This window comes from Poecilia reticulata, chromosome 4 (genome assembly GCF_904066995.2).
Source record: "Poecilia reticulata chromosome 4, P_reticulata-male-v2, whole genome shotgun sequence".
Taxonomy (NCBI): domain Eukaryota; kingdom Metazoa; phylum Chordata; class Actinopteri; order Cyprinodontiformes; family Poeciliidae; genus Poecilia; species Poecilia reticulata.
Window position 1 is genome coordinate 7,558,780 of NC_088833.1, and position 15,140 is coordinate 7,573,919.

At 41.1% G+C, this 15,140-nt stretch overlaps 1 long non-coding RNA gene across 1 annotated transcript; it reads right to left on the bottom strand.

Annotated features, from left to right (window-relative positions):
• Positions 1 to 3,068: 3,068 nt before the first annotated feature.
• LOC145551410 (uncharacterized) lies at positions 3,069 to 9,222 on the bottom strand. Its single transcript, XR_014087235.1, has 4 exons — positions 7,783 to 9,222; positions 4,141 to 4,204; positions 3,981 to 4,040; positions 3,069 to 3,901 (listed from the first exon to the last, which is right to left on the bottom strand). It is a non-coding gene; the product is annotated as an uncharacterized LOC145551410 (long non-coding RNA).
• Between the last annotated feature and the right edge of the window lie 5,918 nt (positions 9,223 to 15,140).

Genomic DNA, 15,140 nt, shown 5'->3' on the forward strand with positions numbered 1-15,140 from the left:
TAATCGTGATCATTTTAGTGATCAATTAATCATTAACTGGAGTATACAGACTCTAATAAAAGACAATTGCCTTAAAAACAACACATTCTGCAATTAAGACAAAACTACAATTGTTTTTAACATTTTGCACCTAAAATAAAAATGAAAACCTATATATGAAACATATATATATATATGTTGGTGTGTATACAGTGGTGTGAAATAGTGTCTGCCCCTTTCCTCATTTCCTGTTTTTTTGCATGTTTGTCACACTTAAGTGTTTCGGAACATCAAACTAATTTAAACAATAGTCAAGGACAACACAAGTAAACACAAAATGCAATTTGTAAATGAAGGTGTTTATTATTAAAGGAGAAAAAAAATCCAAACCATCATGGCCCTGTGTGAAAAAGTGATTGCCCCCTAAACCTAATAACTGGTTGGGCCATCCTTAGGAGCAACAACTGCAACCAAGCGTTTGCGATAATAACTAAAGATAATAACTTCAGTTTTGTTTCTGTTAAGCTGGAGAAAGTTTTCTCACATCCACACATTTATTTGTTCTAAGCATTGGATAGATTCAGAGTCACCTGGTGACATCGTGATGTAGAGCTGTGTGTAATCTGCGTAGTTATGGTAGCTAATCTTATTTCCTGTTATAACCTGAGCCAGTGGGAGCATATAAATATTGAAAAGAAGGGGTCCTAGGATTGAACCTTGGGGTACACCACATGTGACCTTTGACCTCTCTGATGAGAAGTTTCCGACTGAAACAAAGAAATCCCTGTTTCTTATGTAAGATTCAAACCAGTGGAGGACTGGACTGGAGAGTCTGACCCAAGTCCAGTATTATCTTTGGACCTAAAGAGAAGCGAACTCGAATCAATGCACAGCTTCAGTTATTACAACTGAAAACCAGCGATCAGGCCCGAAACCTGGGAGTAGTGATGGACTCTGACCTGAACCTTCAAAGCCACATCATCTTCTGGTTCTGGTCTGCTCTGCATCCCCAGAACCAGAACCAAACGAGGAGAAGCATCATTCAGTTTCTATGCACCACAAATTTGGAACAAACTTCCAGAAAACTGTAAAACAGCTGAAACACTGGGCGCCGTTACATCTCAACTTAAAACCCACCTGTTTAGAGTTGCTTATGGGTCCTGCCTGTTGTTGCTAATGATCTCATCCAAATAGTAAACTCATCGCTGTCTTCAGGTGTTTTCCCCCAGGCTATGAAAACAGCAGTTATCAAACCACTGATAAAAAAGAACAATCTGGACAAATCACTACTGCAGAATTACAGGTCGATCTCCAACCTCCCATTCATCAGCAAAATTACTGAAAAAGCTAAATTGGGATTAGAGTGCGAGTTTTGATGTCTTTGATGTTTTTAATGTTCTTATCTTTTTATCTATTTATTAATTTCTTTTTATTCCTCTTTCTAATGATGTGAAAGTGGCGAGTGATTATTATTAGAGTCTAGAATTTAACCCTGTAAATTCTAGACTCTTAACAGGTAAAAAATAGTGAACAAAAAATCCATGTAGGACGGCAAAGTCCTAGCGCAAAAATTTGCGTGACAGGTGGACAGAACCTGGTCCTGCAAGGTTGGAGACCTTGTCCTGTTAGGCGACGGGGCCTGATAATACCCTTGTTAAACAGACTGCGGAGTCCGGCGACGACAGGCGCTTAAATTCCGTAACAAAACTATGTTTATATCTTTTTTTAAATCTTTTTTTTCAAAATCTCTTTCTCCTTTTTACTGTTTATTCAATGTCACATGTTTCTATTTTTTCTTTAATTAGGTAAAGCACCTTGAAATGCCTTGCTGCTGAAATGTGCTATACAAATAAAATTTTGATTAATTGATTGATGGATAGATATCAGGAAAAGGAGTCTCAAAACAAAGAATCAAAAGAGCTCCATGAAAAAGGAAAGTTTTAAAGTCAGCACTCAGCTTTCAGAGAAGCAATCAACTAACTGCAGTGCATTCTGGGTAAAAGTGGCAGACAAGTTTGTAGTTCCCATCTGATTGAACAATTCCAGCTCTTGGCAGGGCTCAGAAGTGAGCATAAAAGCTGAACCAAGCTTCATGTCAGAAAAACTGAGTTATGAAATAAAGAAATAAAAAAGAAAATAAAAGAATCTGATGAAAAAAGAGACTCCACAATCAAAATTCCAATCTTCAGAATAAGATACAAGCAATAATCCTGCATCCAGTGGAAGTGAGCTGAAGAAATAAAATAAAACATGACCATCCTTCTTATCCTTTTCAAAGAAAGTAAAGCAAGTAATTAAAATGTTCTGAAAATAAAATTAAATACTGACCTTTTATTTACTGGATGCCATTTTTATGTTTTAGTTTAAATAAACTTGCATTTTGGAACAATGCAAGAACATACATGAATCATATATTTGTATAAAACTGTATGTAAAGCTCAGTTTGATTAACCATCTGTAACAACAATAAAGAGATTTGGTAAAACACAATGGGCATCGAGGTAAGGTCAGTGTTTGGCCTAAAACAAGGAGGAGGAGGAGCCATAATGTTAAATTCCCACCACACTTTCTAACAAACTAAATCACTTCTAAAACATGACAAAAACAATATAATAGCAGAACTAGCATGACCTAGATTAAACATATTTCAATAATATGCAAAAGAAAACCATAGCATATTTTATAAAATGCATAAATATATGCAAATCCAAATGTATGTCAGTTATGACATCACTCTCTCTGCGATGTAATAATATAATTCTCTTTTGTTATGACATCATAAAACTGTCTCAAAGTACTAGAACGTTCCCAAGATCTTTCATTCGAGCACTGGAGAAAGACTGGAGACTTTTAAAACTTTTAACATGGACAATAATCTCATTGACGAAATTAAGGAATTTTACATCAGGGTTCAAAGGAGGAGGATAAGAGATTTGAGTACAGAGGAGTTGCTAGGAGAAATAGCAGAACTGATGAAGACTATTAAAAGGTCTTACAATTTAAATGAGTCAGATGAAGAGGAAATTGTGGAAGCGATTCTTCAAAATTTGAATCGAGAAGTGCCGCAGCAGCAGCGTGCAAGCTGGAGTATGTGGAGCTTTTTGACTGATTGTGGAGAGTCCTTTATGAACGGGTTGGGTTTTGGTCTGGGTTTTGGGGCAGCTGCAGGCATAGTTCTGATTGTATGTACAAAACTTCTGTCCTAAACTGTTCTGTCCTCTTCTGAATCTGGATGGTGCTTGAGGGGGAGGGGTCCCCGTCGACCTCATCTTCAGTTGCAGAACCTGGCTCTTGGGACGTGGAATGTCTCCTCTCTGGGAGAGATTGGGAGAGGGGTTCCTGCCTCAAGTGGAGGAGTTTATGTATCTGGAGATCTTGTTCACAAATGAGGGATAAAGGGAGCAGGAGATCGACAGGCAGATTGGGGCAGTGTCTGCTGTGAAGCAGGCACTGTACCAGTCTGTAGTGGTGAAGAGAGAGCTGAGTCAAACAGAGACAGCTCTCAATTTACCAGTCGATTTACTTTCCCACCTCATCTTTGGTCATGAGCTTTGGGTCATGACCAAACGAACGAGATCACAAATACAAGCGGCCAAAATGGGTTTCCTCTGCAGGGTGTCTGGACTCTCCCTTAGAAATAGGGTGAGAAGCTCCAACATCCGGGAACGACTCAAGAGTAGAGCCGCTGCTTCTCCAAGTTGAGAGGAGCCAGTTGAGGTGGCTCGGGCATCTGGTCAGGATGCCTCCTGGACGCCTCACTGATGAGGTGTTGCGGGCACGTCCCACCGGGTCGCTGATGAAGGCTGCGACCAAGGAAGGCCCAGGACACGCTGGAGGGACTATGTCTCGGCATGTAAGAGGATGAGGAGGTTCTAAGTACAATTTTACGGATGGTTTGTCACTTTCACTTGTTTTGCATGACCTGTGGAGGGTCAAAGGTCAAGTTTTATTCACCTATTAGTTGTTTTCTCTGTTTACTTCCCTGAAATTTATTCACTTACCTGGGGATTATATTGTTTCTTCGGTGGAAACTGAAATCCTGGGTACGCCTCGATGTTTTCCTGCAAAAAAGGAGGAGAAAGGTTACTACTTATCTGACAAAATGAATACAAACACGATAGAAGAAAAGACTAAATAGATTCCTCAAAGTGAGGTCCTTACCTGGGGCCTTGGGACTTTCTGTTTGGAAGCCACGTCTTTTACTGGGTCTTTTGGACCTTCTTTCCTGCCATGAAGAGAAAACGACATTACTCACCTGGAATGTATTGCTTCTTTTTGTAATGGGCAACCAGGTTGTTTACCTGTAATTTTGGGGTTTCTTTGGTTACCTGCAGCATCCCCTGAATTGGGTGGTTCATTTGGAGGTACTGGTTATAAAAAGTTTAGATACTTTGATTGTAATGTGGACTGCACAGTGGCACAGTTGGTAGAGCTGTTGCCTTGCAGCAGGAAGGTTCTGGGTTCAATTCCCGGCCCCGGTCTTTCTGCATGGAGTTTGCATGCTCTCCCTGTGCATGCGTGAGTTCTCTTCGGGTATTCCGGCTTCCTCCCATAGTCCAAAAGCATGACTGTCGAGTTAATTGGCCTCTCCAAATTCTCCCTAGGTGTGTGTGTGTGTGTGCGTGTGTGCATGGTTGTTTGTCCTGTGACTTTCAGCTGCCCCCATCCTGGCCTCGATCTGCCATCCCTTTCTTCCCACCACTGACCCTCGTCAGCCCTCCCCTGCTGATCTCGTCGTGGACTCTTCTGACCGGATCATCTTTTCCAGCTCACCTCCAGGAGAACGCCGTCACCAGTCCGCCAGGGTTGCTCACTTCTGCGTGTCTCAGCTCACAGCTGGCTCTCCAGCCTCATCATCCGGCAACCTCGCTGTGCCCATTGGGGCGTTGTCTAGCTTCATGGATTCTTCGCAAGTCCCCTTAGCCCCCCCTGTTAAACTCATATTTAACGAGGGCAGACATTAAGCTCAGTGATCTATCTGCCCCATCCAGGCTCCCTTCAGCCTTCATCAGCGACGCTGATCCATTGCCGAGGCAGCCTATCGGAGCTGCGGCCACAAGGTTGTTGGTGCCTGTCGCGGCAGCAACCCTCGAACCCATTGGTGGACACCTTCAGTGAGGGCTGCTGTCAAGCTGAAGAAGGAGTCCTACCAAGCCTTTTTGGCCTGTGGGACTCCAGAAGCAGCTGATGGGTACCGGCGGGCGAAACGGCATGCGGCTCGGGTTGTCGCTGAGGCAAAAACTCGGGCGTGGGAGGAGTTTGGAGAGGCCATGGAGACAGACTTTCGTACGGCTTCGAGGCAATTCTGGTACACCATCCGGCATCTCAGGAGGGGGAAGCAGTGCAGCACCAACACTGTTTATAGTGGGGATGGTGTGCTGCTGACCTCAACTCGGGACGTTGTGGGCCGGTGGGCGGAATACTTCAAAGACCTCCTCAATCCCACCAACATGCCTTCTGTTGAGGAAGCTGAGCCTGGGGACTCTGGGTTGGGCTCTCCAATCTCTGGGGACGAGGTCACCGAGGTGGTCAAAACGCTCCTGGGTGGCAGGGCCCTGGGGGTGGATGAGATCCGCCCGGAGTTCGTCAAGGCTCTTGATGTTGCAGGGTTGTGTTGGCTCACACGACTCTGCAATATCGCGTGGACATCGGGGGCAGTACCCCTGGATTGGCAGACTGGGATGGTGGTCCCCCTGTTTAAAAAGGGGGACCGGAGGGTGTGCTCCAATTACAGGGGGGTCACACTCTTAAGCCTCCCTGTTAAGGTCTATTCAGGGGTCCTGGAGAGGAGGGTCCGTCGGGATAGTCGAACCTCGGATTCAGGAAGAGCAGTGTGGTTTTCGTCCTGGTCGTAGAACACTGGACCAGCTCTACACCCTCAGCAGGGTCCTGGAGGGTGCATGTGAGTTCGCCCAACCAGTCTACATGTGTTTTGTGGACTTGGAGAAGGCGTTCGACCGTGTCCCTCGGGAGGCCCTGTGGGGGGTACTCCGAGAGTATGGGGTACTCTCGGAGTATGGGGTACTCCGAGAGTATGGGGTACTCGGAGTATGGGGTACTCTCGGAGTAGTACCCCATACTACTCCGAGAGTAGTATGGGGTACTACTCTCGGACCTGTCAGGTATCAAAGGGGACCTGACAGGTCCCGTATCAAAGGGACCTGACAGCCCCTTTGATACGGGCTGTCAGGTCCCTGTATGACCGGTGTCAGAGTCTGGTCCGCATTGCCGGCAGTAAGTCGGAAAAAATTGTAGTTTCACTGGCAGACTTTTCCACTTACGGGAAAAATGTCTTGTTATGAGTGAAACTTATACTTTTTTTAACAATATCAAGGAATTATGCATTATATTTTGCTTAAAAGTTACTTCTAAGTTAGTTTTGTTTTTAAAATATACAAAGACATTTGCACTAGAAATACCTTTGTGTTTTTGCAGTGCATCATCACTCTCTTGAAGCTTTTGGTTGCATTTTCAGCTTTGGAAATTAATAAAACTGCTCTGCACTACAAGTCTGAGCACTACTGAAAAGGAAAAGTTGTAAAAATAGAGTAACAATATTGAAACTTCTTTTTAGGCCGTTGTGCTTTTGCTCAGTTTGTGTCTGAACTTGAACTTGTTCTTTGTGCAGCTTTCTGAGATGCTGCTTCCAGTCCATATCTGTGAATTCCTCTTCCTGCCCTGCAGCACAAATGGTTTGTGACAGTGCGACAGCTGCCTCCTGCAGTGTCTCCTCAACAGCAGGTGCAGCGACTTTAAACTCTCCTTTCCTTCAGCAGATGCGGAAATTGACAAGAACAAGAAAAAAACGAAGAGAGAAATGCTAAACTGGAGAGGCCCATCTTTTCTTTGGCCTGTTTGCCTGTTAAGCCGGTCCAGTCACATGTCAGGATGCATTTCCCCCAGCCGGGCCGCAGACCCCAGGTATTAACGGAGCTGGTTAGCGAGGATCAATACCTACACAATGTTGCAGTGACAGGGAGGGGGCCTTCCTAGTGTTCACCAGAGATTTTAAACATGTGGAGCAAAGCGGCTTAGAGGGTCGTCTTCATTATCAAATTCGATCAGTTGCCTCTCTCTGTGTCTCCCTGTGATCACCTTTAACAAGTGGGGCTAACATGGGGGCCCCACTTGTCATTTCAGGGGTCATTTCAGGGCCCTGAAATGACCCCATGCTAGCAGATGAAGAGCCAAAGAAGGAAAACACTTCATCTCCTGAGCAGCCTAATGGAGAACGAGTGAAGGACTAATTCATCGTTACTATAACTATTGACCCTTTGTAACTATGTCACTCCAGGCGCCATGATGGATGTCGGAAGTGAGGGGCGGGAGTATTGAACAGACCAACTGAAATTGTTTTCCAAAGTTTTTTTTTCTAGCTTATTGATGGTTTTTACTTGTTCCAGTCAAGCTAATTTGTCTGTGAACGTAACACAGACAAATTAGCTTGACTGGAACAAGTTGGGGCCCATAGTCGGCGGTATTTACATTATTTGGAAACAGCTAGCTTAGAAACCAACACATACATCCTCCCTCCTGACGTGTTGATCAAATTACCACTTTACCTGAATTTACGCCACATGATTTATTATATCACTATGTCATAAACAGCGTTTCCTTTTACGCCGGAGCAGGATTAAAAACGTACAAAAGACAAGAAGGTAAGCAGTTTTTTTTCCTTACATGCTAGGCTACATGACGGTGTGGCATACTGTCTCCATGGTTACGGTACTTTCTCCATAATGCATAATCGATATCTTTCTAATAATACTAACTTATAAAGTATATGAACGTCAATCTTCTTACCTTGTAAAAAGTGTTCGCTGCAATCCGCGGTCAACAAAAGGGCTGACAGTTATGATTGACGGCTGCTGTCCATCGCCGCCATCTTTCCTCATTAAAAGTTAGAAAATAAAATGACACGTTTGGTTTGCATCCTTATCTGTTAGTACAGCGCCCTATGAGCATGTTTAAAGTGAAATCAACTAGATAGAAGCGATATTAGACTCTCGATATTGTCTGCTTTTAGAATAGCTTTAAGGAGCGCATTGGTTGTTTTGATGTCTGTCATGGCGGAGTTCTGGATTCCGTAAAGTCACGTCCAAAGGGTTTAAAAGATTAGCTAAACATGCTGGCCTAAATATGTTGTACTTTTCCTATTACCAAAAAAAAAAACCTCATAATTACTTCAAAAAATGTATCTTTTTTCATATTTTTCTTCCACGATGGTCGCCATTTTTCCACCTGCTGGGTTGATGACGCAGTTTGGTCCGTTCTGTACGGGAATCCAGTAACACAGGAAGGCTAACTTTACCTCAGTTGTTTATCATATTGTGTTTGACTGGTGTGAAAAAGAAAAAGGGGAAAAAAAACAATTTTGAGATTAAGCTCAGAAACTTTCTAGACAAGACATGTAAAGAATGAAAACAAAAAATAAAATAAAATGATATTTCAAGTCTAGAAAAGGTTTTATTTATTCCTCTGTATTCACACCTGCACCCCAACATATTGGGCGCTCTTGACCCCCAGGTCGCCCGCTGCTGTCTGACCTTCTCCGTCCATCTTTAATCCCTCGTTCTCTCTTCCAATTAACAGTCTAATCTTTACTGGTATTGATCCGCCGGTGCTGCAGAAAAAGAGATCATAGGAGGATAATTGGTTGGTAAGGAGTTAAAACTGCCTCCTCCTAATTTAAACCCAGCTAATTGATTGGAAGTTTAAAACTTTTTCCTTTAGGTGTCATATAGCTGCTCCATCCCAACCGGAGTCGCCTCTTTGTGTATTTTTGAGCTTTGTTGTGTTTGCAGTCGGGTCACTCTAAGCCCAGAGTGTGTCAAGGCTTCACAGCGTGATCCAAGTCCAACTGCTGCCGCCATCCCCCGTCTCCCTCAGGTCAAAGGCCAGCGGTCCCCATCGATCCCCCTAAAGATCCGCTGTCTGTTTGTCCACATCCTCGTGCAAAAAAAAAAGAAAGAAAAAATCCTCCCAATTGTCCTGTGCGTGCCGATCGATCCGTTCCTTGTCCGAGGGGGAATTCCCTTTGAGATAACTGACAACTACAAAGGTCCCGTTCTGACAGGCTCTTGTCAATACAAATTTCCACTATTGATAAGTAATTTAGGAATGACTGGTGAGCTTTATAAAACATCTGTTAAACAGGAGAGTTGAACAATAGTTACAAAGAAAGAGAAGAAAAAAAGAAGATTTACTGATTCTCTGCCCTCATTTAGTCCAGCTGGCTCCAAGTTTCACTCAGTAAATGGGGAAAAATTAAAAAGGAGCAAAAAGGGGCGTTAAAATGTAACATTTTAATAGGTAATTTATTAAGAAATTCAACAAAATGTCATGAACAAAAACGTCTAATTTACTGCCAAAGTGGATTTTTCTAGGTGATGCTGAAACTGATAAATGTCGTGCGGAGATGGAAAGACTTTGCATGATTAATACTTATGTCAGTTACTGCTTATGTATGAACTTTAAGTTATACAAACAAACTTCTAATTTAAAGCTTTTCTGCTTTTCGTTGCTCTAAATGACAAGAAACAAAAAGGCCTCAATATTTAAAGTAAAGTTGGATGGATCAATCCGAAACATCAATAACATCGATACAAAGTCGGAATCAGATCAATACTAGTGTGGTAAAACTGATGCTTTAGATTCAGATTCCCTTTTGCAGAAATGAAGAGAACACTGCACAAACAATGGAGTATGGTGGAGGCAGTATAATGCTGAGAGGGTATTCCACAGCTAGCAGCAATGGTGCACAACAGGAGGACAATGATCGGGACTGCAGGAAACCTTTTTCAGTTTCAAAATAATATTTCAGTTTGATTTTCTTCAGTTTTAAACTTTTTTTTTTCAATTTCAAATATTTTTTTCAAAATAATTTTCAGTTTGAAATATTTTAATTTTAAGATAATTTTTCAATTTCTAATTTTTTTTTCTGTTTTAAATATGTTGCTTCAAAATAATTCTTCAGTTGGAAACTTTTTGTTTCTAAGTAATTTTTAAGTTTCAAGTATTTTTTTCAGTTTCAAATATTTTTTCAAAAATAATTTTTCAGTTTCAAATAAATTTTTTCTGCTTTAGTTATTTTCTTTGATTTAAATTTATTTTCTGTTTCAAATCTTTTCTTGTTCAGTTTTTTTACAAGCTTTATGGCCCAAATGTAGCTCCGTACACCTCCAGGTATTGAAACACTCAGAATATGCATTTTTATCAAACACTATTAAAATTTGAGCTTTAGCAGCTCTTTAATGAGACTTGTAATCAACTTAAACTCGACGTTTCTCATCCCTGTGAAGGAGCAGAACCGTTGTTTCCTTACATTCAGCTGAGCAGTAATTCCCTCTGCTATGCGACAACAGTCACTAAACCTGCATAACACCTGCTCAGCGGTGAGACTGTTGTCAGCGACGTGACTCGGCCTTTTGTCTTTTGTTCACTGTAATCCCTGCATGTGTAAGTGGATCCTCTAAGAACAGGATAACCACATTTAAGCGGTTTCAGACACTACAGCAGGAGCACAAATCCACCAACTTCTCCTTTTCTAATGCATTTGATAAGTATTAAAACTTACTGACTTGGTGGATTCACAAACCGTGTGCAGCACAAAATGAGAAGCTACCAGAAAATATTCAAAAGTTGTTTTCAAAAGAAGAAGGAGTTTATAATGTTGGAGGGAAATATACATTTAAAGCTTGTAAAATCAAAATAAGCTTTTGCGCTTCAGTCTGTGGAGTGAAACTATGGAAGAGTTTGACTCTGGAATGTCTAAACATTAAACAGTTCAAACTTCTGTATGAGGAAGACGTCTGTTTTTGTTTTTATAGCATTATTAGTATCAATATCATCATTATTATTGTTGCTATAAATTTTATTTTGCCTGATTTTGTTATTTTGGCTTTAACAAAATTTCCACTTAACTTTATATTTTGGTCCGTATGATTATATAATTTTTAAATATTAAATGATTGATAATTTGGTCAATTCAGTACTTGAGTATACCTTGCAACAAATACTTTTTACTCCTACTTGAATAATTTCTACTTTTTATTTTTACTCAAGTAAGAGAAAAAAAAGTATTTGGTGAAAGGTCTACTGAAAAACAGATCAAATTATCAATCATTTAATATTTAAAAATTACATCAGCAGGCTGACCAAAATATACACAAAAAATTTTGAATAAAGTGGAAATTTTTGGTATTTTAAGGACCAAAATGACGTTAATTTAAATAACTAACAAAAAACAACAAAATCAGGCGAAATAAAATTTTTCCAAATCAGTTTATTTCAATAAAAAAACTTATGAAACTTTAACAAACACTGCAGGTGTGTGTCTGTGTCTGGTGAATTTATGGTTAAAACATGTTTTTCATTCAGTGGGTAGAAAATCCAAAAATGTTACTCAAGTGAGAGTAGAAATGCTTCATAGTAAAAGTACCCAAGTAAAAGAGAAAGGACAGTGAAGTAAAAATACTAATTTATTTTTTACAAGTTACTCAAGTAAATGTAACTAGTTACTCCCCAACTCTGGTAAAAATAAACGTTACAGTACTTCTACTCTTACTTGAGTACAGTTTTTATTTACTCTCTCCACCTCAGAAGATGAGACATTTTTTGAGTAAAGTGAATCGTTGGAAGGAGGTGAACCTGGAGGAGGTGAGGCTGGAGGAGGGGAATTAGAGGAGGTGAGGCTGAAGGAGGGGAACCTGGAGGAGGTTCTTCTCCTGGAGGAGGTGAACCTACAAGAGGGGAATCTAGAGGAGGTGAGGCTGAAGGAGGGGAACCTGGAGGAAGTGGACCTGGAGAAGGTTCCTCTCCTGGAGGAGGTGAACCTACATGAGGGGAAACTAGAGGAGGTGAGGCTGAAGGAGGGGAACCTGGAGGAAGTGGACCAGAAGGTTCCTCTCCTGGAGGATTGGAACCTGGAGGAGGTGAGGCTGGAAGAGGGGAATCTAGAGGAGGTGAGGCTGAAGGAGGGGAACCTGGAGGAGGTTCTTCTCCTGGAGGAGGTGAACCTAGAGGAGGGAAATGTAGAGGAGGTGAGGCTGAAGGAGGGGAACCTGGAGGAAGTGGACCTGGAGAAGGTTCCTCTCCTGGAGGATTGGAACCTGGAGGAGGGGAACTGATCCGAGGAAAGGAGAGCCGGTCGGCGGTGGCAGCTCGGGGACAGGGAGGGTCACACACAAGCACACTCTTTGTGCGCCTCTAATCCCCCCAGCCAACACAGCTTTGGCCAGGTTTCATCATGAAAGTGCCATGAAATAACTACTTTTTTTCTCTCCTCAGAGTAAATCTCCCCTAATCCTGGGGGTTGTGGAGACAAAGGCCCCGGGGACCTAATCCTGGAGCTTTTAGCGGGGCGGAGGGGCCGGCCGGCCGAGCCTCTTCTAAATGACTTATTTCTATCGGACACTAATACAGCTTGACAGCCGGGAACGGTGAAAGGACGAGGAAAAGGGCTGGGGGAGGAAACGGTACCAAACATTTTCACATATCTTGGGCTGAGTGGTTGATGGTGGAGGAGCTGCTCCGGCCCATAGCTTCATCTGGGAATAAAAACATGAGATTTCCTCTGAGGGTTCAGCTGAATGGACGGACCTGTTGCATTTGATACCAACGCTGACCCCAAAACTCACTGACATATCTCAATGATGTTAATATTTTACATATAACAGTGCTAATAGTGTTCAATCAAAGGACTAAAGGTCAATTCTGGCTAGCTTTTTGGTGGATTAATCCTTGAGTTTTTCAAATTAAAGCTACAGTATGTAACTTTTACAAAAATATTCTTTTTTGCATATTTGTTGAGACTGTCACTACGTTATGGCATTATGGTTTAAGACAGATAGCCTGTGAAAAATATCAAGCTCCTCTGCCTTTTCCCTGCGCTAACTAGAAACAATCAATTAGAGGCAGGAGGCGGGTCTTAGCGCTGTCAATCACCACTCCATGCTGCAGAGAGCTGCACAGCCTGTCGTGAATGCTCTGGCTAGTTAGCATGGCCACAATAAACAGTTTTTCTGTGGTTTCTCCACCATTAGCACATTTACCAGAGCGTACATGAGGATGATTGACAGCACTAAGACTTGCTGTCAATCATCAGAGGATGATTGACAGCAAGTCTTCCCACAGTAAGAGTATCTCAGGGACGAGGTGGAGGAGACTGATCATTTCACATTTCACAGAAATGATCAGTCTCCTCCACCTCGTCCCTGAGATACTCTTACTGTCTCATAACATACTGTCATGACATGGTGACAGTTTTAACAAATATGTAAATATATATTTTTTATAAAAGGTTACATAATGCATCTTTAAAACAAACAATATATAAAAATAGAATTGTCTTTACTGTAGTAAAGCTGTTATTGGACTCAGTGGAACAGTATATGACTGGTTCAAGTCTTATATTTAAAGAGGCAATAATTAAAATTTACTGTTTTTTTGTTTGGTTTTTGTTTTAGCTTTATATCGTTAGAATTTTATTCCCCCGTCAAGAACACACCTGGAGTGTCTATTTGATTCTTTCATACACATTTGAGAAATCCTTTAATCTCCATGGCAACCATTCAGCTGTGCAAAACGCCTGGTTGGACCTAGCCCCGCCTTTGAGACGAAGTTCCTCCTTCAACTTTCCACCTCACAGAGCAGCCATTTCCCATGACTTCTTCACTCAGCTCCTTCAGACTAGCCAGCAGCAATTAGCAGACACCTGGTGGAACTGTTCATCTGTTGAGCTCGTTATAGGCATCACCTCTCAGTGACACGCCGGTAAGAATGTTGTTAAAGGGTTAATAGAGGAGCCATGTTGTGACGACTTCCTGAAAGTGGAGTGTTAGAAAGAGCAGGAGCTTCTTAAAGAGAAATTTAAAGGCATTAAATTACAAGTAAAATTACTTTTGATGTACAGCATTTTTATAACATCTGGAGTTAATAATAATAATAATTTAGGTACATCACAGAATTTTTGTCCACTTTTCTTTGCAGAATAGGTGAAGTTCAGTCAGAGAGCTGAAGTCTTTCTACAGATTCTCATTGTTGTGTAGTTCTGGACTTTGACTGAGCCGTTCTAACACGTAAATATGATTTGATCTAAACCAGCTGTCCTGCTGGAGGGTTACACTTTGTCCCAGTCTCTGATTTTTTCCTACCTCCAACATCTTTCCTTCTGTGATTGTCTTGAATTTGACTCCATTCATTACTTTTATCAGTTATTTTTCTTCAGTAATGGCTCCTCTCTGTTTTTTTTTTACATGTTCAGCTAATGGATGTCGTGCTGACAGATCCCTGCAGAGTTTCTTTGGTTAATGCTTCAGATGGACAGCCATGTCCTGGTGGGTTTCTGTTAACCGCTCTTTCCATTTTTACAAGATAGTGAAATATTTAAAGCTTGAAATATTGTTTTACAACTTAACTCGTCTTTAAACGTCCCCATAGATTTCTCCCTGACCTTTCTGCTGTGTTCTTTGGTCTTCATGATGCTGTTTGCTCATAAATACTCTCTAAAGCCCCTCTGAGTCCTTCACAGAACAGCTGTATTCATACTCGGATTAAATTACAAGCAGGTGGACTTTATTTGGTTAAGAGGCCTTTTTCATTCAGCTGATTGCATTGAATATTAATTAAAGGTAAAATTGGAAAACAAAAACAGACCGTACTTTTCAGATTTTTACTTATTAACAAAATGAGAGGAAATGTGAAAGAAAGTGTGAAAGAAATTGCTTAAATTTCTATCACTTGCACATTAACACAACTACTTGGATTTTTTTCTACGTGCTCATATTTAAGCTTTAGCAAATATTCTGGTATGAATTTTGTAAATATTCTGATGAAATGTTGCAGAAAGACTTATGCTTGGGGTTAAAATGTCGATTATACCCACCATAACAGCAGCTGTATACACAACTTTAGAAGTACCATGTTGAAAAATGTGTTACTTTTATGCTGCAGATCAAGTTATTGTTGGATGTGAAACACTGTTGTATGCAAGCCAAAAAGTTTAAATTTTCTATATATTCTGATAAAATGTAGCAGAAAATATGATGTTTGGGGTTTGGAAATGCAGCTATAGACAATTTTAGAAAGAAGTGCTACATAGAAAAATGTCACAAAGCATTTTACTTTCAGAATAATTCATTCTACAAATAAAATATTCTGAC